At 41.1% G+C, this 23,455-nt stretch overlaps 1 protein-coding gene across 3 annotated transcripts in view; it reads left to right on the forward strand.

The window, feature by feature from the left end:
• The window catches only part of FAM110B (family with sequence similarity 110 member B), a 73,378-nt gene that overhangs the window by 40,853 nt on the left and 9,070 nt on the right, over positions 1–23,455 (forward strand). The window contains exon 1 of one of the 3 annotated variants that reach the window (XM_082233930.1): positions 2,166–2,321. The exons of 1 other annotated variant lie outside the window; for it this stretch is intronic. The gene's annotated coding sequence lies outside the window, so the exon portion shown is untranslated. Of the gene's footprint in view, positions 1–2,165; positions 2,322–23,455 lie in introns of those variants that run through there. One more of the 3 variants, XM_082233931.1, reaches the window with a different exon arrangement.

The raw sequence follows: 23,455 nt of genomic DNA on the forward strand, positions 1-23,455 counted from the left end.
AGAGCGGGATAAAGGGCCTTTCCTCAATTCATATAATGTGCAACGATGGATGTACATGTTGATGGCAGGATACTAGAGCTTGTCAAATAGTGGCTTGTCAGTGAACGACCGGTAATTTAACTTCACATTTATTGCCATATTCAAGGAATTCAGAAATGCTTTTGTGTAAAAACAAAAGTCCACAAAGGTCTGCTTTCACCCTAACAATTACTGGTGGTTTCCACTGATTAGGTATACAAAAAGATTTGTTGGGAAGGGCTTGATTGTGTTTCATTTACAGAAGGAAGGACTAGCCTAAATAGCATAGATGCTCTATGCTAGCATCTTCATAATCTGAGAATCATTAGAGAATGTGGGTGTCAAATAAAATACAGTTATGGACCTAACAAGTTCAATCTGGTTGTTGTTGGTTTTTTTAAGTGTGCTTAAGTACTACTGGAGTAAATTGGGACAGATATGGTTGATGTCTATGTTTCATTCAGAGAGTTTAAGCACATGCATTTTTAGCAAAGTTTAAAAATACTTCGCAATATATAATATATAGCTGCGTAAACAGTTTAAAGTTTTTCTTCCTGGGTTGAATTAGTGTATTCATAATTCAGATGGTGATTTTCACTACCAACCAGATTGGGTCAAGAGAGGGAAAGAAAATGAGAACTGGGAGGCTAGCTTCAAGCCCTGCCTCTAGCACTGATTTGTTTTGCTGGCTTTCCCTTAATTGTAGGTCGTTGAAATAAGCATTATTATTTTGCCATGCTTTAGCTATTTGACCACCCTAAATCAGGATTCTATAAATTTTATCTTGGCTAGTCATTATTTGTGCTCGCCATCATAGCTACTGCCCACTTTACTCTATAGGTTGCTTGGCGTATGCAATTACTGTAGAGGATGGGGCAGATAATTCATGTCATTTCACATTGTTGTAATGGGGTGTGACTTGTCTTGTCATGCTCCCCAAATCAAGTAACCTAAACCCCAGCCACATACCTGCCTGCCAGGCTAACTACCCCACTCCTTTCTCACTACATGACACCACCTGAATGTAAGTGGTTAACAGGCCTGGTGTGGAGGGACAAGAGGAGCAGTGGCCCAGATCCACTGCCAACTTTCCTGGTTCTCCTGGCTCTCCTGGCACTGCCAACTTTCCTGGTTCTCCTGGCTGCTGAGACTTGATATTGTTGCACATCTTACACTTGTTCCTCTCAATATGCCATCAAGAAAATGATTAATGGGCATCCTCTGCCGATCCTAGTATCCTGTACGTACCTACTGCACACAAAATAAGGTTCTTTGCATGCAACAAAAAACTTGGAAGAGGACAGAGCTGGTCTGTTGTGCCCAACACAGAATGCTTCTTTCTTCCAGAGGTCCCTGCCAAGTGCAGATAATGCATGGAAAGGAATCTTTGTACTGGGTAGGGATGCTCACTGATAGAGAGGAACATTTGCTTCTGGGGAACTAGTGAGGGTATGTAGACCCCTGAATTGTTTTTGGAAACACAGATATAGAGTCACAATTCAGCAAAATACTCAAGCATATTCTTTACAAGTTTCAGCAGCTCCACTATAACTTTGCTTTGAGAAGCCATGTGCCAAACGTTTATATGCATCCTCATTACACCACCACAATAAACCAGAATTGGAATTACTCATCCTTCTCTACTGCCAGTCTGTGATGTGTCAAGGAAAATGATCGTATTTCATGCAAATGCAACGATTTTGCATATAAAAAATGAAACACAATATTGTAGCATAACTTATGAAGGAAACTGGCTTTGAAATTGATGAATGCTGCTTCGTGGTTTCAGATCTCATGAGGGAGTATTGAAATAAGCTGAATGTGTGGATTTGATTTTTTGCATTTAAAGAAATAGCACATGTACACACACACTCATACACATACAATTAGACATTCCTAGAATACCTGCCTTGGGGGGGGGGGTTATTTTCTTGATCATGTGCCGTTTTTCATAGTACTGTGCTAGCAAACTGCTATAATTAGATTAACAGCCTGCTAAACAGCAGTGACAGTATCCAAGTCTCAGAGAGCATGTGCTAGATTCTGCATGCGCCTTTCTCCGATTGGCTGCTGGCGTTTGCTGCTTGCCAATTTGATAGGTTTCCACAGTAATCTTTATGCTGCATTAGAGACATAGATACAGAGGTACAGTGTTCATGCAACGGTGGAGGAAGTCTGCCTCTTCTGTGTAGAATAAAAGAAAAGCCTACAGACGATAGAGGCACTGCTCTTTGTTATAAACCCATCAGCATTTAACAACTGCTGGCTGCAAGCAGAGGTCAGTGAAGGAGTTTCAGTTAATGGTAATTACTTTCAGGTCTTTATCTCCCGCCCATAAAACACATCCATGCATGAAATGAATACAGTTAATCATGTCATCTGTTTAATTTGATCTTGCTTTCATTAATATTGTGTGTACTCCAGCGAGATGGTCATCACATTATAAAACACATCATTATACTAAGAATTTAGCAGAGAAGTATAATGTGTACTGCATGAAGAAATAGCTCTCATATGAAATCTGGAGCGTGGCATGTACCTTTTTTGTTATTCTAAGAGCAGTGTTGGTGTTTATTTGAAGGGGGTGGCTGAATATTTGAATTAGAGCATATATGACTTTTGCCTTTCATGGAGACGGAAATATTTCTAAATAATGATCAGATAACAAGGAATAATGTCAGGATGTATGCTTTAATGTGATCGGTGCAATAACTGCCTGCCGATTTATGCATAGGGAAAGGAATTCAGATTAATATGCTCCATTGTCTGTCTGTCACCTTACATTGTTTGGGTGAATTCTTTGTTTGATCCTTTGAATTTTTTAAGTAGCCTTTCGAAAACATCCACTATAGTGCAGTGAATCCATCTCTGCACACTCATTGTTCCCAAAGGCCAAACAGTGAGATCAAGCTTGTGTGTGTGTGTGTGTGTGTGTGTGTGTGTGTGTTTAAGGACCTTGCCCTGAATGTAGTGAAAGAGGTATATATTGCTGCAGTGATATATCTGACAAGCTTGGGTGGGTTTTTTGGTTTTTGTTTTTTTGGTGGGGCGGGGAAGCTGTTCAGGAAAAACCCATTTCCGAAATTTGATTCATCTTGTATTGTCCTGTTTTTTCATTTGGGATTTGTGTGGTGACCGATCCAAACTTATTCAAAACTATGCTGATTGCGAAGGTTTATTAAAAGAGCAGTCAAAGAGAGCTCTATCTCGATGTAGTCTCAGAGTGCACTGTGACTTACAGTGTTCAAATCCCACTCAAATGCATGGGACCTTGCACATGATGACGATGGTTTTAGTGGGTTTCTGCAGGAGAGGTTCTTTGAGGATGTTCCCTTGGTTTGTTTTGACTGCTGATAGCCCATAAATGTGCATTAGGTCACCAGTTGTCCAGCTGGCACTTCGCCACCATGCGTCTGGGTAACAGGAGATTTGCCTCAAGTGAGCACAAGCTATGGACTTTCACTACTACTTTGCTTTGACTTCTTATCTCTCCCACTAATCTCTGGCTCCCTCCTCCCCTCCCCAGTGAAGTTTTGCACTGCATTGCAAAGCAAAACTAGATGAGTCATAGCTATCGGTCTTTTGCCCATAAAAGCAGATTTTTTTTGTCATTTGTTGTCAGCTTTGTGCATTTTACATTTGAACACAGAGAGGATGGAAAGCAAACACAAGAAAGTAGTCTTTCATTAAATATTTTACTGAGTTTAACCTTCAGCCTAGATTGTTTTAATATGGTGCATAATGTTGATAGTTTGTTTTGTTCTATTTGTAGAACAAGAGTTAAACTAATGGTTATGACTGACATCCCAAATTTGGTTCATCACACTTTTGAATCTGAGCCCAGCTATGAACTGGTTGGTGGCTTTTGGCAAGCCTCTCAACCTCAACCTTCCTCTCCCAGCTTTAAAATATTAATAATACTCATCATATTACAGGATTAAATTGATAATATATGCAAAGAACTTTGAACATGAATGTGGGGGTGGAACTGTGGATTTTTATTTCTATTTAATTTACTTGTCTATTGCCTTAAAGAAACTTCAGTACCAGTGTTTTCTGAACTCTGTATTCCCAGAAATTATAGAATAGCCTTTTTGCATAGCAACAGTTAAGTCTAGGACAATGATGAATAGAGAGAGTGGGTGTGCACATACAACCTGTGTGTTACTGTCTGCTAGCCCCTCTCTGTGCTATATTGCCAATTATAATTGTCCTGTGTTTTCTTTTTCAATAGACCTACTGCCTCTTATAATTATCTATGTGGGTGGAAAATAAAATGTTGCAGTCTTTTTATGGCATGGCACTTGATGCTGCCAGTGCCTTGCAGATGTTGACAGCAGCTCATGTGACAGTTCTAGACAGTTTTAATTCAAAATGAGAAGTACCTGTCTTTTCTGTGCCAGCAACTACTGGTATATAGGACAAGCTCTAGTTTTCTGAAAACATGGATCTCCATAATTTGTGGCAGGTTTTATATGCATCTCTTAATAACCATTTCATGCATGTGGTATCTTCCATACTGAAAGCTGTTTCTGACACAGTAACCCTGTCAGCCTTTCCCAACCTGGTGCCCTCCATAAGATATTATTGGACTACAAAAAAACAAACAAACAACGAAGAACACCTTCTTCACCCACCTGCATTGCATCTGTGGAAAGCAGCAGCAGGAGACTCTTTCAGGTGGTTCACAATATAGCGGAACAACCTGCTGCATCGGGGCCCAGTACAGGCCACATGATCTCCTGCAATGATTTTGCAAAGTTTTTTGCAGATAAAGTCACTCAGATTCGGGAAGAGATAGACTTCACCGTGGGAGCAGGGCCGGGACAGGAGAGTACTAGAGTCCTGTCTAGTCATGTTGTGTGGGATTAATTCCAACCTGTTACCTCTGAGGATGTGGACAGGCTGCTTGGACGAGTGAAACCAACCACCTGTCTCCTTGATCCTTGCCCATCCTGGCTTATAAAAGCTAGCCGGGAAGGGCTGGGCAATGGGCTTCACGGGGTGGTGAATGCTTCTCTCTGTGAGGGAGCCTTCCCAGACCCACTGAAAGAGGCAGTTATCAAACTGCTTCTTAAAAAACCATCTTTAGATTTGGCCAATATGGCCAACTATCACCCAGTCTCAAATCTTCCATTCTTGGGCAAGGTGATTGAGTGAGTGGTTGCTGAACAACTCCAGGCACACCTGGAAGAAGTGGACCATTTGGATCCCTTCCATTCGGGATTCAGGCCTCATCATGAGACTGAAACTGCCTTGGTCACACTGGTCGATGATCTCCGGCGGGCTAGGGACAAAGGTGAGAGCTGTTTCCTAGTTCTGCGGGATCTCTCAGCGGCTTTTGATACCATTGACCATAACATCCTCCTGGACCGTCTAGAGGGGCTGGGAGCTGGGGGCACTGTTATACGGTGGTTCCACTCCTTCCTCCTGGGCCATGTTCAGAAAGTGGTGGGGGGGATGAGTGTTCAGACCCCTGGGCTCTCACTTGTGGGGTGCCTCAGGGTTCTGTCCTCTCCCTCATGCTTTTCAACATCTACATGCAGCCGCTGGGAGAGATCATCAGGGGGTTTGGGTGTCCATCAATATGCGGATGATAGCCAGCTCTACCTCTCTTTCAAATCAGAACCAGTGAAGGTCCTGTGTGAGTGTCTGGAGGCAGTTAGAGGATGGATGGAGGCTAACAGATTGAGGTTGAATCCTGACAAGACAGAAGTACTGTTTTGGGGGGACAGGAGGTGGGCAGGTGTGGAGGACTCCCTGGTCCTGAATGGGGTAACTGTGCCCCTGAAGGACCAGGTGCGCAGCCTGGGAGTCATTTTGGACTCACAGCTGTCCATGGAGGCACAGGTCAATTCTGTGTCCAGGGCAGCTGTTTACCCACTCCATCTGGTACACAGGCTGAGACCCTATCTGCCCATGGACTGCCTCGCCAGAGTGGTGCATGCTCTGGTTATCTCTCACTTGGACTACTGCAATGCACTCTATGTGGGGCTACTTTTGAAGGTGACCTGGAAACTACAACTAATCCAGAATGCGGCAGCTAGACTGGTGATTGGGAACAGCCACCAAGACCACATAACACCGGCCTTGAAAGACCTACATTGGCTCCCAGTACGTTTCTGAGCCCAATTCAAAGTGTTGGTGCTGACCTTTAAAGCCCTAAATGGCCTCGGTCCAGTATATCTGAAGGAGCGTCTCCACCCCCATCGTTCTACTCGGACACTGAGGTCCAGCGCTGAGGGCCTTCTGGCAGTTCCCTCACTGTGAGAAGCCAAGTTACAAGGAACCAGGCAGAGGGCCTTCTCGGTAGTGGCACCCGCCCTGTGGAACGCCCTCCCACCAGATGCCAAAGAGAACAACAACTACCAAACTTTTAGAAGACATCTGAAGGCAGCCCTCCTTAGGGAAGCTTTTAATGTTTGATGCATTACTGTATTTTTATATTTTGTTAGAAGCCGCCCAGAGTGGCTGGGGAAGCCCAGCCAGATGGGCGGGGTATAAATAATAAATTATTATTATTATTATTATTATTATTATTATTAACAACTTTGGAATATCTTTTTTTATTTCCAGACTGTTTAACTAATTTTGGAAATTTTGACTGCTGCTGGCTTTTAATTTTAACATTGTACTTCTTGTAGCTTGGTGTAAAATATATGTTTACATATGTTAAAAAAATTTGGCAAGCCACCTTGGGAGGGCAGTGTGCATGCTTTAAATAAGTAAATACAGCAAGTTGAAGCAATATTTTGACCAAGAGTTATAAAGAAGTATTTTTTTTTCTTTTACCTGGTTAAACATCAGTTTTCCCAGCTGATAGAAATGCACTTCAACTTCATAATACACTCTCATAAAAAATTCATAACTCCTACTTTGTCAGAGAAATCTGATTTTCCTTGGATACATAAATATTGCCTTTGACAAGAGAATGTCCTCCTGACAGGCAGTGAAAATGTGCTGTAAAACTTTAATATTTCAAGGCGGGCAATCAAACCAGTTGCAAAGAGGCTACAGTAAAAACTTCCACACATGGCTAGTTTCACTCAGGAAGAAGTTGGATTTTTAAGGGAATGCATGATATGAAATAATTTGCTCACGCTTTGTTTTAGCAGACAAAACATTCACCCATAGCTAAAACTGCTTGATTTCTGCTCTGTTTCACCAATTGACAAGCCCCCTATTAAGCTATTAATCCAGCAGATATGAGAAAATGCAGCACTCAACTCTTATTTTCCAACTATCTTGGTCTGGCTGTTACAGCTCCGTTAATTTTTGTTGTTGAAATGGTGCTTGTATCATTATCTCTCAATATGAAAATATGATACACTACCCAACAGTATTATTATCTCATAAAAGTGCAGGGACATGTTATCTTTCAAAGACATTAATTTGCATTTAAAATGGTTCTGATATATTGTCATTCTCACTGAAAGCAAAGTTGTTTACACTGTGTCCGCTTGCCATAAACCCAAGTTCTCTGACATCAAAGATATGTCCCCCCCCCCCTGCTTCTTTTGGGGAGTGGGGTGGGCTAGTGACATCTCCAGTGTCTTAACTACCAGCATCCCTTTCCAATGTCACCACCTCCTCAGTCCCCTTTCTGTGTGCATGCACACTACTTCCAGCAGTGGAAAAGGGGTGAAATGACAGTAAAGAGGAACGGGATAAACTACAGCTGATTCTTTCTTTGGCTCCTTTTGGACCTACTAGCCCTGATCTTCTTTGAAGCAAGTTCAGTGCTGGTGGGATTTTATTTGCTCCACTGGAGAATGGGAAGTCATTCTGGAGCCCCCTGCATCATCCACAGCAATAGCGGATTTAGTAGAACATGACACTCTTTCATGCTGTTTTCCCCTGCCAGCGCCAGCCTTCTGCTTCAAATCTGTTTCCTTTTCCTTAGCATCTCTGATTGGGACTTTGCCAGTTGGTGATACTGAACTTGGGTGCATAGTACATAGCTACAGAGGCAACAAATTGCTTGTAAGCTCTTCTTTGAAATCCTGAAGGTTTTGTTTCTGGTTCTTCCCCCTCCCTTTTTATTACAGCAGGAAAATGTTGTATAGTGGCATGGTAATGTGAAAGATTTAGAAGATGTGTAAAAAGAAAAGGAGTGAAAGTGGTCTGTTTTCCAAGTGCTATAGTTTTGATATAGTTTACCAACATTAATTAAGAACATAATGAGGACATGGGTAACTTAGCAAGGCATATAACCTACATTCTTTTCTTCTGGGCTTTCAATGAATAAGTTTGTTTTGAAGGTATGTGCTGTAAAGAGAGATTTCTGTTGGGAAGAGATGACTGGAGCAGCATTTTTCATTGATTGTGGAAGTAGTTTTTCTATAGCCAGATTCTAAAAAGGAAGACCTTTAAAGACCTTTATCTTTCAAAAACAATGCAAGCTATTTGGATTTTTTCTTTTCTTTTCTTTTTAATGAAGTAGGTGCCCTGTAAAACTCATTTTCAGATGTCTTGACAGAAATGAAACCTTTTCTATAGCTATATCAGGTGGTCTAATTAAAGCTATAGGATAATATTATTCTATATTATCCTAGAATAATATAGGATTATTCTAGCATAATCCTGACTCTAATAAGAAATATTATACTTAGTGAATAACAAGACATCCAACTTCTAGTGCTGTCTGCACACTGGCAAAGTTTGTGATGTGAGATAACTACATGAAAAAAATTGGGCGAACATGTTTTTAACATCTGATGTTATTTGTACCGGTAATTTTCATGTGTATTTTACATAAACCACCTAGAGTTTTTGATGCTTAAGCAATATATTAATCCAGTTAAATCAACAATTTATCAAATCAAATAATCAAATAATCAAATAAAAATTAACATAAATGTGTTGTTATTATCCATGACGCATTGTGCCAAATCATTTATAGGGTGAAATTTCACTGGTCTGCTGATGACACACTGCCCCATTTCTCCTTTTCATAACATTGTGCTATTGTGATGCCTTCCCTGAATGATCTGCCTGAGTTCAAGCATAGACTAGATGATAATGAAAAAGCTTAAATTGAACCGAGACAAGAGAAGATGAGGTGGTAACAGTTTGGCTCAGTTAAAGATGGCATTCTGTGTGCCTCTTTCTCCTGATTTCAACAGTAATGTTTCATTCAAAAACATTTTTTTTCAAAATGCCTCTTTCACTCAAAATAATGTTTGCTATCTGCAAATAGCAGTAATTTCAAACCAAGTGAAAATCACAAATGAACTTCTGCTGCCTATGGCAGTTGCTCTTGCAGAACTGTTACCCACCTGATTTTATCGCAGTGATACAGAAATTATATATTTTTTCTACAAGTTGCTACGTTTGCTTCCTTTGCAAATGTGTGAAATAATTGTTCTTTGTTAACAAATGTGTTACCATGGAAACCCTCCAGGCTTCTTTACAAACATTATTGCTATGCATGTATACAAAGAAGATATTATAGATCCAGTGTCTTAAATAACTGTTAAATGTTTGACTACAGAAATATGTACACATCAAAGTTCACCATAAAAACTTTATGGCTAAAAAGTGTGCTTGAGTAGTTGCAGGATGGTTCTTTCTGGGGGGGGGTTGGGGGGGTGAATTTTGGGGGATCCTCCAAGCTCTTGAATTTTTGCTGGAGACAACGTCAGCAAAGACCTGCTTGCACCTGCTGCAAAATATATCTTCTAAGGGCAAGTACATTTCCTCCCGGAGTTCCCTGCACACAGCAAGCATTTTGGGAGGAAAGGGTGATTAGCAACACAAGCAATGGTTTTGCCTAATAAGGCAAGCTGAAATTTGTTGTTGACAACTTGATTACACTAGGACAGAGTTGCTCGAATTGAACTCTAAAGTTTAACATGATTAGTAGACCTTGGGCAGGGAGCTCAGTTTGCTGGACTTGCAAATAAGCAGACTGATGATGGTACAAGAAGTAAGGCAGTGGAACCTGGCAGCAGGGCTGTAGCTAGGGGGTGGTGAGGTGGACCCCCGTCAGGGGTGCAGGCATGGGGGGGGGCTAAAAATATGTCCATAAATATGTCTATGAATAAAAATACAGTGGTACCTCGGGTTAAGAACTTAATTTGTTCTGGAAGTCTGTTCTTGACCTGAAACTGTTCTTGACCTGAAGCACCACTTTAGCTAATGGGGCCTCCTGCTGCTGCCGCACCACGATTTCTGTTATCATCCTGAAGCAAAGTTCTTAACCAGAGGTACTATTTCTGGGTTAGCAGAGTCTGTAACCTGAAGCGTCTGTAACCTGAAGTGTCTGTAACCCGAGGTACCACAGTACTGATCATTGCCTCATGATAAAATGTTTTAAATAGAGGGTGAATTGAATGGGGGAGGTGGAGGAGAGGCGGAAAGAAGAACTAATTTGTCAGTGGCTAGGGGATGCAATCTGAACAATTCTGCGAGGGGCGCAAGATCACCTAGTTACGGTTCTGCCTGGCAGCCCGTATATACTGCAACTAACAGGTAACTCACGTAAAGCCAATATTGTGTATTGTCAAGGCAGCCCTGAAACCACCTCCATGTGGTTTCCCTACCTTTCCAAAGCTGGTGCATTGAGGAGGCATTTTTGCCGTCGCCCAACCACCACCAAGCAAGGTGGGGAGCTTTTAAGCCATCCAAGTTCTTGCAAGGGCTTCCCAGAGCTTGCTAAGCAAGGTGGAGAGTTTAAAAGCCTTTTCCAAGGCAGAAAGAGCTTTTAACCTCTCCTCCTCATGCACGTTTAATTTGTGTGATTTAAGCTGGCTGGCCGACAAGCATGTAAAGCTGAAACCATGCAAGTTAAATGTGTGTAAGTTGTGAGTTACCTGTACTTTGCCCTGTACGACTAAACCTCTTCTTAGTATATTTCTTTCACATAGCCTACAAGTTTTTGAGCTGGTGTGCGGGATGAATACAGCAGGGCTTACCAACTTTTGATGACAGTAGGGAATTTAAAGGCCAGCTAATGAGTAATCAAGTGTATTAAGAGACATTGAGCAGGCTTATCAGATCATAATCTCAGGTTTATATTCTGTAATGCTGATTTCTCCAACTATTGTCTACTGCCTAACTTATAGTTGTTTTCTCAATGCTGTAGGTCAAATCCTACACACGTTGCTTAAGTCTTGGACAAATCCACTTTTTTAAAAAAAATCAAATCTGATAATTCAAGGTTGTTTTCTCAGGGATTCTGACATCATGCTTCTATTTGCAACATCATGTAGCTGCCTGGTATGAAACCATCCACTTTTTTCTTTTTTTTTTCTTCTTTTTTTTTGGTTCTCTATATTCCAGTTTCAAAAAACATATTTTAGGAATGGACCACTCTGCAGCCTGCTACAATCTCCATAGCACATACAATAGACTTATTGTTAGAGTAGGCTGATGCGGATATGACTTTGCTACCAATGGTGATAATAGCAAAATCAGGATTTGTCCTTATTTTCAAAGAAACTCTTCTCCATTAAACTAACGTTTCAAGATCTGCCATGATGACTGTATATTCCTACATCACAAGAGATGTACCTTTTGAAATATCCCAACAGTTTTCCACATTGAGATGTCAGAAAACTTCAATCTGTTGTGGGTTTTGAAAAAATCGATACACTTAAATCACAACAGCTGATGTATTTTAAGGCCACAGTCAGACAGCCATTTTGTCCTTTTGTCCTGACATTTATGTAGCTGATAATTTTCACATTTTATGTAACCTTTCACATATGAAAGCCACTTCTGGATATTTACCATAATCAGCTTGGAAGCTTAGGCATATCTGCGATAGCTCAACCGGGAGAGCACGAGACTCTTAATCTCAGGGTTGTGGGTTTAAGCCCCACGTTGGGCAAGATTCCTGCATTGCAGGAGGTTGTGCTAGATGACCCTTGGGGTCCCTTCCAACTCTACAATTCTAGGCTTCTAGGCTTCCTTGATAATTGCATCAAGAAATTAACTCCTTTGCAGCCCTGTTAGAAAACCTGGATTTTTCTTGTGGTTTTCATAGATAACACCATCTCTGCTCACATGACAAAATGTGGGGCAGTTCTTTCCCACCATTTTCATGGGTGAATAATGAGGAAACAGAAGCGCACATGAACATAAAGGGTGATGACATGTCCAGTGACATCCAGTGTTGTGCTACACAGTGTCCACTGTCATAAATCAAATTTAGCATGACATGGCAGTATATCAATCAAAAAGCCACAATTCCATAATGCAACAACTAATGCAGTGTAAAATGAATATTAGAAATCAAGGCAGAAGTACCAGCATAATGACCAGAAAAGCTAGAGCAATAATCTCCATGTTTGAATGCACCTGGAATCCGCATCTGGAAACTTTTACCAGGTCAATCGTGTTCCTGTTCTCCACGCCTAATTGGTCATATTGTTCAGCATTCTTATAATTTTCCTTATATTTATAAATAGTAATAGGTTCCATGATCTTTATTGTACTTTAAGTACCGGGTAAGAATCAACAGATCTCCTAGAATTTTGGGAGGTGGGGAAGGGGTTTCCAACTACCAAGATTCATCAGGTTCTTGAAATGCTGACAAGTATTTGTCTAAAGCAAATCACCACTGAAGAATCTGCTAGAAGTGTTGCTACACTGTTTATTTTACCTACATAAGCTGATTCTATTAGACTTTCTGAGGAGGGAATTGTTGCTATTTCTATCTTAGTTTTTCATTTCTTGAAACAAGTGAAGTGTAAATGAAAGAGTTGTTTTAACCTCTTTTCTTCTCCAGATGCTATGTTTACTTAAAATCTAATCACTAAAGTGTTTGCAGGTCATCAGTTTATTTAGCACTAAAGGTAGTATGCACAGTCAATATGTGCAATATGCTGTGTTCAAAATTTTCAATTATATCATGGATCCATTACATAAGCAACAGGAATTCAACTTGGTTAGAAGTTTATGCATCTTGGCATTAGTGTACAAACTAATTTATTTTTCATATTATATCATATTATATACTAATTGAACTTGTTCTTCAATATACTAACTTGATGTTAATCCATATGATCATACTGTTTGTTATCTGTGTACAATTTTGGTTTAAGTATCCGTGATTTGAATTAGGTTGCCAGACTGTTTGCATGTTGAAGGTATATAAAACAGCCTACACCTCCCATTGTATACACTAAATTACTTTTGTAAAGCGCAAAAGGGAGCCTTCTATCTTCTGTTATCTTGTTCAGCTGGCTATATCTCAAGCTGGCTGACCAGCTATCACTTGCCCATTCATGGACTTTTGAAACTTTTAAGAAGAAGAAGAAGAAGAAGAAGAGTTTGGATTTGATATCCCGCCTTTCACTCCCTTTAAGGAGTCTCAAAGCGGCTAACATTCTCCTTTCCCTTCCTCCCCCACAACAAACACTCTGTGAGGTGAGTGGGGCTGAGAGACTTCAAAGAAGTGTGACTGGCCCAAGGTCACCCAGCAGCTGCATGTGGAGGAGCGGGGAAGCGAACCCGGTTCACCAGATTACGAGTCCACCTCTCTTAACCACTACATCACACTGGCTCTCGTCTCACTGGCTTTTAACTATTTGTCTACATTTTCCAAAAAGTTTATCTGTATTTTCACTTTCAACTTTTTGCCACCTACATTTTTTAAGTATAGCAGTGTTCAGTACAAGACTGCTTGGCAGCATCAACCCACACAAATATAATTACATTTGGTGGCAGGAAAGTTTAAGCAGAGTGAGTCATAGATAATATTTTGGTGAATATGGTTGTAGACTCTGCTGTGTAGCCTTATTTTTTTCTTTTTATTTCCTATAAATCTGCTGAAACACAGGTCACCTGTCTGTAGATGTGATTTCTTTTGCAGCCAACCCCCTGCTGACACACACATGCTCACATATATTTTTTACCTTCTCACATTAAAACAAATATTGTGATTCTGAAGGCTTATTAGAAACAATGCTATCCCAAACAGAGATAAATTAGCCAAAAGAAACTTATGTATGATCAGCAAGAGCTTTTGAGGCCAGGAGTGAAGGAATTGTTTGGTGGTGGTACTATGGTATGCCATAGGAGGTATTCTACTGATACACCCCAAATTTAACTATTTCTGTGTGTCTTGTGTTCTGTGTCTCTATAATAAGTGAGGCTCAGGCAGAATAGGGCAAATTTTGGAAGGAGTCTGTTACTGGCTTGAAAATGTTTGCCTGTGCAAAGACACCAAAAACAATGGCGCTTGCATTGAATGGTCACATGATGATATCACTTTGTAGATTACTCGGGCTAAAATGTTTAATACCATCATCACACTTATTACATGATGCCTGAGTGATTAGGATAATGTTCTTACTGTTGTAAAAGGATGCAGTTGCTTATCAGGTACTTAGCAGCCTTTGAAGAGCAGAGAAAGGTATTAGCAGACAGGTGGGAGGCAGTTTTGTCCATTGAAAATGCTGCCTTTTGTGCAAAAAAATATGCATGTGAATATTTGTATATCCAATGGCTGACATATTAATTGCTTGATGTGCCTATTCAGTTAACTCTGTAGACCCCCTGTAGTGTCCCCAAGATAGAACCCTGGCCGTCTTAAGCATGATGTCTATGGCATACAAAAGGAATAAACAACACTTGGGATTTATAGCAGCTGATATTCTAACTTGGTTCTGTGCTCTTCTTCCCTCTGCGCTTCATAAAAGTTTTATTCTAAAAGAATTTGAAGAGCTCTTTGGGCTGGAGTTGCAAGCCTCATTGTCCCAAGCATTAGATAAGGTGGTATACCTGTGTCTGGGTATCACTGCAAACTGCCATGGTAGGCATGAATGAATTACGTATAGGAATACATAATCAAATGTCATTTTTCTAGCCAAGTTTCTCCCATGCCCCCAACTTACTAATTTTCCGGGTGGAGGGGTAGTTTTTTCCTTCCCTCATACAAGTTCACACCTCAAAACTAAATCAAGGCACTGATTTATTACCTCAAACTGCTGGATTTTTTGGTAACTTGGCTTGGCTCTTCTGACCTTTTTTTGGAATTCATATCTCTCCTTCCAGGAGAACTAAAAATGTAGTCTAGCACGACAGTTTGCTGGTACTGTATATTGAAGCAATTATTTCTACATATTAATGCATAGATAATATGCAACGGTGTTGCTTTCAAATCTGTGTTACTTGATCTTTTAGGTGTAAATTCCAAGAGATACATTGTATTATTAGGGAGTCGTTTGAAGGTAGACGTGCTGGCCCATAAGAAAAATGGCAAAATCTGCATTAGGGGATTACCTTCATTAGGCCAACCAAATTTTATGCTGAATATAGGATGCAGCTGCAGCAGGCGTCAGCTGCATCAAACGTACAGTCCAGAGAGTGCATATCAACCCCACCCCCTTCATAATACGCATGTGTACTGTTGTGTGCTAGTGCTGCGCTTGTGATGACAAATGAGAGTTAGATAGCACCTCATAATATCAGTTTAAACTTTTTCAGAGTTTTCATATTTAGCCTGTGGAATGGTAATGATGCTGTGCTTCAAGAGTAATCACAGAATATAACTGGCCTCTTGTCTGATAACTATTCAGTCACTTGAAAAATGTGCTGATTTATTTCTACTCTCTTAGAGTATTTATTTTTTTCTTTTTTGGTAGGACTGAAATTACTGCAACACTGACTTGTAATTTTCATCCTAGGTTATCTGTGCCAAGAACAAATACTACTTACACTTCTGCAACACAAAAATAATGTGCTGCAGAAGAAGAAATAGAAATGGTTTAATTTAAGCACAAGCTTAGCAAGTTCCTTATTTACTGAACCAACGTTTCATTGGAAACAAGATCCCCCCCCAACAATGTTTTTAATTTTAATGTGCTAAATAAACAGCAACTTGTTTTTGGAAGAGGCTGCATGTTAGAATTTGAAGTACTTCAACTGGGTTTAATTTCCACTGCATTGAAGCTAGTGACTAAGCTTCCATTGAAATTGAACAAAAGAGATAAATAGTCAAGGATGTGCAAGGATGAACATTAGGGGGTGATATTTATTTTTATTTGTTCTCGTCTTGTTTATTTATTTTCTTTGATTTATCTCTCTCCTGATACAGATGTTAATGGAGAAGTATAGCTGCAGGTCACCAGCATACTGATGCCACTATGTTCCAAAACTCCCAATAACCACTCCCAGTGGCTTCATATATTATTATTATTACTACTACTATTATTAATAGTGTTTATTTATTAAATTTCTGCAGCTCCTTCACCCAAGGATCACAAGGATTACAATATAAAAACACAAAGATGCATAACAAACTAAAACAATAACCACACACACACACATTGTTTAAAAGGCCATAGATTGTTTAATTAGCCAAAGCCATAGCATATAGATGTTAAATAGCATTGGAAAGAAAATAGTGCCCCAGGGAACCCCATAGCACAGGTGCCAGGTAGTCTTAAGAACACTGCCCCAATGCTACTCTTTGGACTTGATGATTTAGGTAGGAATGGAACCCCTATAGTACAGTGCCTCTGATATCCACCCTACACAGCCAGTTTAGAAGGATACCATTGTCAATAGTATCAAAAGCTGCTGAGATATCAAGTAGTAGCAACAGGATTGAACTTCCCAACCCTTTCCCATTACAGATGACTGTCCCCCAAAGATCCTGTGCAGAAGAAATACATAGAAAATTCACTCTCAAGTGTGCCTTTCTATGTACTAACATAAAGCAGAATGTTAAAGGTGGTATTGTGCCTATTTCTCAGTTTTAAGCAAAAACTCTTAAGGTACAATAAGTCTTATCCCTTCCACGGATTGTGTCATAGACTGGCTGGATGCCAAGGAGTGATGGGAGGCGCCAGCTGAGGAACCCCCAAGGGGATAAGACTCAGGGCCTGAGGATTGGTGGTGGGATGATGATGATGAATGGTCAGAGGGAGAAGACTGGGAGGAGGAGGTGTCGGAAGCTGAAGAGGTAACAGGGTTTGGTGAGCAGGAAGAGAGCACTCCAGAAGCAGAGGCCAACGAGGAGGGGGATCAGGAAGCAGGGATATGAGTCAAGCTGGTGATGAAGCCAGGGTGTCTTCCCCTCCTGCTGTGACCACATCTGTACTTAACTATTATTTATTCTTCTAACTTTATCCCCATCTCTATTAATTGCAAGCGTTTAATCAGAGACTGCTCACTTACTTTGATTTTGTTACAGATAGGTAGCCGTGTTGGTCTGCCATAGTCAAAATAAAAAAAAAAATCCTTCCAGTAGCACCTTAAAGACCAACTAAGTTAGTTCTTGGTGTGAGCTTTCGTGTGCATGCACAGTTCTTCAGATACACATTTGATTTTGTTGTGTCTCTGTAATAAATCAAACCAACAAGCACATCTATGATGATCTGGGTTTCAAATTCATTTTTGTTTGTAAGCCAAGTGGACACAGAGAGGGTGGGTGTCAAGATAATTGGTATTCCCACAATTGTTGGACAGATTTTATAACAAGAATAGTGTCTGTCTTAAGAACAGGAATGTTGTCACATCAGCCAGGCAACTGGAAAGAAAGCAATTGAATGGAAGTAAGGAATTGTATTAATGGATTGGATTTGTGAGGAACAATGACAAGTTTTGCACTCTCTTCTGTCTAAACTGTTCGGTGGGTCGCTGAAATGGTGACATCTCACTAGTCAAAATGGCATGAATTAGGGTAGTCATATATATGTTTCTCTGGTATAGTGAATTATTTGTATTGGGGCTCTGAAATGATTCACAGATCTGTTTTACTATAGTGCTACATTGTTGGACTAGGTCTCAGAGAACATTCAGCTCTGATTCACTGGGTGACCTTGGGCCAGTCACCATCACTCAGCCTAACCTTCCTCCCAAGGCTGTATGGAAGACAAAATGGGGAGGACAAAACAATGCACTGTATATCACATTGAGCTCCTTGGAGAAAAGTTGAGATATAATTGCAGTGCTTTGGGAGGACCCGGGGGGGTGTAAAAAATGAAGTGCCAGTGCTCATATCTTGATAAAACTGCCTTGGGTGCCAACACAGAGTGGCTGCCATAAGCAGCAAAACAAGATGGTGGTACTCTATAAACTGTACAGGTCTAGTTAAATAAATGTGTTGGCCTTGGAGTACTTTCTCTGCAACATTGATAGATATCTCTGGCAGATAGGTTGCCTCTGTGTGTGATGTCCAAGATAATTCAGGGAAAGGATCTCTGCCCCCAGTCTCAGGGTTCCAGGGCTGTTCTACTGCTGTAGAAGTGCCTGGATCCAGTTCATTGCAAAAAATGAAGTATCAAGGGTTACACCAGCAATTATCAAACAAGCTGTATAGATAAGACAGTTGAATTCAATTGTGAGTTAGCACTGTGTATTCTAATTGGCTCTATTACATTTTGATTGATTGGTCTATGCTTCTGTATCCCAGTGTTTCCCAACCGGTGTTCCGCGGCACACGAGTGTGCCGTGAGACATCGGCTGGTGTGCCGCGAGATACCTGGAGGGAGGCGGGCGAGTCGGGCGGCGAGAGGCGGGGCGGCGGCGGCGAGGAGAGGCCGCGCCTCCTGCTGCTGCCTGGCGCTCCTCCTCGCAGCCGGCAGCGCTGCCTGGGCGCCTCCGCGCGACTCTGCCTCGCTGGGTTTGGTCTCCCAGCAGAGACGGGTCACACGCGCCCCTCCCTCCCTCCCTCAGCCTGCGCGGAGGGAGAGCCAGAGAGAGGCATCGCTCCTGCGCTCCGAGGCGGATTGAGCGCAGCTGAGAGGAGCTGCCGAGGGAAAAAACTTTCACTTTTGTGCGTCCCTCCCAGCGTGACGCTGCGCGCTGACGTCACGGGGCGGGGCTTTAATGGTGGTGTGCCGCGAGATTTTTTTTCAGTAAACAGGTGTGCCGTTGCCCAAAAACGTTTGGGAAACACTGCTGTATCCTATACATCTCTAGTACTAAAACTGAGCTTATAAACTATGATTGCATTTGACAGAGGTTATGCAGTTTGCTACTTGCTCAGTGTTTTCAAGCACAAGGAATGAGATAAAAGTTTGAAAGAGCAATTCAGCTGAGGATTGGGCATTTAGTATCACTAGCTGTGCTGTGCCAAATTTACTCAGATCAGGAGAACAAGCTATTGTGATTGTTATTCTCCATATAAAAGCATGATGGAGCATCTAAATATAGAAACCCAGCATACTCTTCCCAGAATACAATTACTGATATATATTTATTGCATAGGCCTTGTAAATATTTTTGTGCAAATTTGTCTTGGAATATCTAAGGCAAAAAATAGAAATGAGGGGATGTTTCAAAGAATTATCTTAAGTGTTTTCAGCATTTGATGCTGTAACCCACTTCGCCTTAAAACATAATTGTTGTAACTTAGATATCAGTTTACTAATTTAATTGTTTTCCTGATGTCTTCAGTAATTCTTTCCTCCATCAGTCTACATCTAAATATAAAGTTTAATAACTTGTACTTGAGGTCATTTTACTTTATTTATTGGAAATTCACTGAAGAAACAGAAACAGTAGTGAAATCAAGGTTTGGACTTTGGGGTTCCTTAAGGATAACTGTGATAAAATTTGTTGAACAGTGCACAGCATTTTGTTTTCTTTTTAAAAAGCAAATATCAATGTTTATCAATTATGCTGGGCTTTAGCGCCCCATTGCAACCCATTGTTTCAGGTAGCATGCACCCCTCCTCTTGCCACCACCTCTCTCTCCCCCACCTGTCCAGGCACAAACACCTACCCATCCCCTGACGTCAGTGAAGTGCATGCAGCTGTGAAAAAACTTAATGTGCTGATGATTATGTGAGGCTTTATGCGTTGTGAGCTAGAATTGCTGGAGAGGGTGGAACTCTTTGTTCACCTTCAGCAGAAAGGATTTGCATTTCATCTGCATTTGACTAAGAGCTACACATTAGTTTACACTTAATCACTGTTGTATTATATTCAGAATCACTCCCTGTAAATTGTAAACACTACTGTGCATGAAAGCAGTTTTCTTGGAATGTGCCTGGATCTGAGTCATGCCAAACACTGAATTTGTGTCCATAGAGAGGAAACAAATTGCCCCATGGAAAGCAGTTTATTGAAACCAATTAAAAAACAAACAAACCCAAAGATGACTGCTTGAGCTACTACAGATGGATTTTTGATAAATTCAGAGTTTTGCAAGTAAATTTGATACTCCCTTGCTGCTGTTCTGCCAGATTTGCTCTCAAAGACTGACTGAATGCTAAAATATATAAGTGCTTAGAAGTTACTACTTTGCTTTGCAAAAATATATTATTCTGCAGGAGTTGTGCTACAGGACTTCAAATGTGGTGAAAATAGTTGGATACATATCTTTCCTATTGTTATTTGAGACACTTGATTTTCTCTTCTCATGGACACCTTGAAAAACTATTTTGCCTTGCAGAGTTAATCAAGGGAATTCCCACAACTCAAAGTGTCCCTATTTGAAATGCAGTACAGATCCCTCGGCTTGTAAAGCGAGATGAGCAGAGACCCCAGAGTCGTCTGCAAGTGGACTTATCTGTCAGGGATCCTTTATCTTTACCTTTACCTTTACAGATCCATGCACCAGATATATCCTGATGTGGGTTTCTTTTTTTAAGTTAGCACTTTAAATCAAAGCAGAAGAGAAAATGTCTCTCCAGACTTGTGTTCATTGCAAATATGTAAAAAGTAGTCCATGCATTTTGCAGTTGCATACATGCAGTTTTGCAGGATGCAATTGCATTTGGAGGTTTGAGTCTTTAGATAGGTGCAAGGCAGGGCTTTCTGTTGTGCATTCACCTTATTTGTAGCCTGCTGTGATTACGGAGTTCTTTTTGCACATTTAGACAAATAAAGGTTGTTGGTGAGCATTTTTTGTTTGTTTGTTTTTTTTACAAGTGTTGTGAATAAAGGTTTTTGGAGAAAATGGTAGGTGAAATGAGTGGAATTACTGAGAATTGCTGTTTTCTTAGGGAATAGCTATGTTCATGAGACAGATTGAGGGAAGGTTGTGTGACTGTGGGGGGGTCTCGCCCCACCCACTACTCCTGGAATGTGCTCCCTGACATATTATCTTCTTCTTCTTTGGCGATTACTCATAGCCGAGTAAGATTGTCTTCCATAAACACAGGGGGGTTTTGGAAGACGCCTGTGTGTGAATTTGTTTTATGTGTGTAGGTCAGTGCACGCTGACCAACACACAGTCTTCGCAGTAAGGCTCTGTTCCGATGGTATGACTAGTCACAACAACCAGTAGATTCTTATCTGCTGCAGCCTTCATCTGCCTTCACAGCTGTTGTAACATACCGCTTGTTATCATCAGCCTGTTCTGCAGTAGAGGACTTCTGGGAACATTCTTTGTCTAGTTCCTTCCCTTTGACCATACCGCCTTGGGTGACCCTGCTGGGCGTACGAGATTCCTGACGGCTTTGCTCACAAGGGTCATACGAACGTGCAAGCCCACTCACCACGACAAGGTGATGATCTAGCGAGTGAGGACATATTATAGGGGTCATGTGGCTCTCATCTCCAAAAAGTTTTCCCCCACCCCTGCTATAGAGAGGGTTCTTATGGGGAAGAGGCAGCGCAGGGGCATGTATTTGGAGGAAGAACAGAATTGGAGATGCCTCTGCTCTTAACAAGAACAACAACAACACACCCTGAATATGTATCTTGGTTGTATTGTGTTAATTTTGTAGGTATGTCCTTAATAGAAAGAGAATGGGAAGTTTGCTTTTATTGAAATTCAGTAGCAGACATCTATGCTAAGTTGGGTGATGGAAGTTATGGAGGGATACCAAATTTGACAATAAAATGTTAAACATGGACCTGCAGCAAAATCTTGCTGTGTGCAGTACTCTTGTTCAGTGTGCCAGCCAGCCATGTCCTCTTTCAGGGCACTCCCTTCCACCACAGTCAGTTTTCTCCTGCCCAATTTATACTCACCATATTGTGGTGACTGAGAATGCTTGGTCATCATTGAACTGTTTGGTAGGTACACAGCTGCTCCCTTAGAATTGTTTCCTAAATGGTGGTTTATACAGGCAATCTGCGCTTTGTGCACATTCAAGGAATGCGCAACCATGCACACACAGGCCATTTTTGGACCCAGAAGAAGATGGAGTGGTGTAGGGTTGTAATGGACTTATGCACTCTTCACCGACTTGTGCAATAACCTGGAACGCAGCCATCATACCAACTGGGGCTTGCCTAAACTTTTGAAATGGGGCTCCCTGAAGCATGCTGATAATTGCTCAGTACCTCTGTTTTGCTGTTTTGCCTGCTTAGTCTTCCTAACTTGGTACCTGAATCTGTTACTGGATTTCCTTTACATTTTAGTCCCTGTTGTTGTTTAGTTGTTTAGTCGTGTCCGACTCTTCGTGACCCCATGGACCAGAGCACGCCAGGCACTCCTGTCTTCCACTGCCTCTCGCAGTTTGGTCAGACTCATGTTTGTAGCTTCGAGAACTCTGTCCTACCATTTTAGTCCCTACTCTCACTCTAAAACTCATCTTCAGGTTTCTCCTAAAATGCCATTGATTCTACCTGCAATCAATCAATTAATCAATCAATGCAATTATCAATGAAAGGAACATCTAAGTAAATCACAGTACTTTAACAGACACTGCCTAAGCCGTACTAATCCATAAGCCCCTATCCCATTTGTTTTCCTTTATTTCATAGTTGCCTCTGTTATTCAAACTTTTATATCCATGGATCACAAATGTGTCTTTTCTGGAATGTTTTTCTCCATATCCGAAGCTGCTGTCTTGATCTAGAGCACTAAAAAGATCAATATTGGATCCAAATTATCTAAATTCCTCTTACTATCTTAAAGTGAGGTTGTCCTTCATCTCAGCACTGTAGCTGATTCCAGACTCTGCACAGACAATGAAATTTTTGCAATATTCTAAGAACACTTGGAATTCCAAGCCATATAGGTGGAATCTACACACATATTAAAAAAAACTCTGTGAAAATGCTTTTTTAAGAAATATTTTGAAAAATACATTGAATTTTGTATATTGCACATCTAAAACATTTTATTTGCGGCTGTGTAGCTGAGTCCATATTAGGGACGTGGGTGGTGCTGTGGTCCATGCCGATCAGAAGGCTGGCAGTTTGAATGCCTGCGATGCGGTGAGCTCCCATTGCTCTGTCCCAGCTCCTGCCAGCCTAGCACTTCGAAAGCACGTTAAAGTGCAATTAGATAAATAGGTACTGCTCCAGCGGGAAGATAAACAGCATTTCCATGTGCTGTTCTGGTTTCACCAGAAGTGGCTTAGTCATGCTGGCCACATGACCCGGAAAAACTGTCTGAGGACAAATGTCGGCTCCCTTGGCCAGTAAAGCGAGATGAGCGCCGCAACCCCAGAGTCATTCACGACTGGACTTAACTGTCAGGGGTCCTTTACCTTTACCTTTTATCTGAGTCCATAGTCAGCTTGCAAGAAATCTGGCTCACTGCCCTAATCAGCTTCTAAAAGACCTCTCTCTCCCCAAC

Source organism: Podarcis vaucheri (assembly GCF_965113315.1).
Source record: "Podarcis vaucheri genome assembly, chromosome: 8".
NCBI classification, from domain to species: Eukaryota; Metazoa; Chordata; class Lepidosauria; order Squamata; family Lacertidae; genus Podarcis; species Podarcis vaucheri.